Source organism: Gossypium raimondii, chromosome 9 (assembly GCF_025698545.1).
Source record: "Gossypium raimondii isolate GPD5lz chromosome 9, ASM2569854v1, whole genome shotgun sequence".
Taxonomy (NCBI): domain Eukaryota; kingdom Viridiplantae; phylum Streptophyta; class Magnoliopsida; order Malvales; family Malvaceae; genus Gossypium; species Gossypium raimondii.
This window is the reverse complement of record NC_068573.1, coordinates 42,845,353-42,847,481: the sequence shown is the minus strand read 5'-3', so window position 1 is coordinate 42,847,481 and position 2,129 is coordinate 42,845,353. Positions and strand designations below refer to the sequence as shown.

General features: G+C 32.5%; 1 long non-coding RNA gene across 1 annotated transcript; it reads right to left on the bottom strand.

Moving 5' to 3' along the window:
- Nucleotides 1–226: 226 nt before the first annotated feature.
- Nucleotides 227–1,560, bottom strand: LOC128032431 (uncharacterized). The gene is made up of 2 exons (XR_008188562.1): nt 1,419–1,560; nt 227–681 (listed from the first exon to the last, which is right to left on the bottom strand). It is a non-coding gene; the product is annotated as an uncharacterized LOC128032431 (long non-coding RNA).
- Between the last annotated feature and the right edge of the window lie 569 nt (nt 1,561–2,129).

Below are 2,129 nucleotides of genomic sequence, written 5' to 3'. Positions count from 1 at the left end.
TAGTTAAAGTCTCCCCTGTTTCACCACCTGACTGCCCTGACCTCTAGTCACTAAAAATAAGTTTTCTCACTGTAGGATTTTCATATGAAGTTCTTACTTGTTTCTACAGAAAATAAACTCAATTAGAAATCTATACATATAAACTATAACTCATAACCATTTTTGTTCAATTTTTAATGATTTTCTAAACTCAAAACAGGGGACACCAAAAACTGTTCTGACCCTGTCTCACAAAAATTCACATATCTTAAAATATAAAATTCCTTTCGCTACAGCGTTATTTTTCCATGAAAATAGACTCAACAAGATTTAATTCCATATATCATTCACCCTCTAATTCATTTTATACTATCTTGGGTGATTTTTCAAAGTTACGTCACTGTTACTGCCTGAATTCTGTTTCTTTGCAAAATTTCATCCTTTCATGATTTCCATACATAATTTATCACCTAGACTCTTATAACAACAAATACCTTCATACTTAACCATTTTAATAACCATACATCATCAAATACTTACACACCATTCTTTAGCAAAATCATAATCACAAACATACAAAATAACTAAATCCCTATACATGCCATAACTCAAACATGATTCGATATAAAATACCGAGCAGTTGTGGTTGATAGTGTGGACGATCTCCGACTTCTTTAGGATCCTTGAAGTAGCTTTGCAATACTATAAGAGAAAGAGAAATAAAAGAAGTAAGCATAAAGCTTAGTAAGTTTACTAGCAAATAAATAACAATATTTAACTTAAATAATTAAACTCAAATGTCTATATCTCTAGTTTACTCTTTAGTTAATCTCATACTAGTTCTCTTGCTTGTTTACTTAGAATACTTGTGTACATAACTTACTCAACTCTTGCTGCATCGTTGAACATCAATTGATAGTATAATAAGTTCTTAACTCTTATAACTTACCGAGCTTGCCATTTATGCTTTAAACCGAACTTTCATGAACATAATTCGTTTACAAGCCCGTTGAGCTACATTGGAATAATAAGGATACTCGGTCTCTTCGATAATAACATGCCAAAGCCATGTCCTGGACATGGTCTTACATGGGATGTTCTCATATCAGTGCCCATGCCATGTCCCGACATGGTCTTACTGAGGACCTCTCATCTCGATACAACGCCATGTCCCAGACATGGTCTTACTGAGGACCTCTCATCTCGGTGCCAATGCCATGTCCCAGACATGGTCTTACATGGGACCTCTTTACCCAAATGTCATGACATTCGTATCCAAGACCATCCTTATGTATCAACTGGACTTTTAATTTTAATTCTCTATCATTTCATGCTTAGATCATCATCAAATAAATTCATAAAATAAATTCATAGTTGCTGGAAAATAACAGCATTGATAATAAATATTTAAATATTGCATTTATTTACCGTAAACTTACCTCGGTACCAATTATAGCCAAATTCACCAACTTAGTCTTCAACTTTATTCTTCCCTTTGTCTAACCTCGAGTTTGAACTTCTTGATCTAAAATAGTAAATTTAACTTATTTAATAATCACATTCATCAAAACAGCCCTCGACTCTAACTTTTCAAAATTACAATTTTGCCCTAAACTTTTACATAATTACATTTTTGCCCCAAGGCTCGGAAATTAAACTTCATCTCTTATTCTTATGTTTTATAACATTCTGAACATTTTTCCTTCTATGGCAACATCAAATTCCCACTCTAACATGTACTTATGAACATTAGGTATTTTTACCGATTATGTCGTTTTACTCGTTTTCACTTAAAATCGCTTAGCAAAAGTTGTTTAACATAATTTCTAGCTTCATATTCTATCATAAAACATCAAAATAAACACTTTTCACCTATGGGTATTTTTCCAAATATAAACCCTAGGTTAAATTATTGCTAGAATAAGCTAAATTAAACTACCGAGACTCCAAAACGTAAAAACATTAAAAGCGGGACTTGGGATCACTTACTATGGAGCTTGGAAGCTTGAAAACCCTAACTATGGCTTCCCCTTGCTGATTTCGTCCTAATGAAGAAGATGATGATTTTTGCCATCTTTTTCCCTTTTAATTCATTTTAATTACTAGATTACCAAATTGTCCCTAACTTAAAAATTTTCTATTTCACTTAT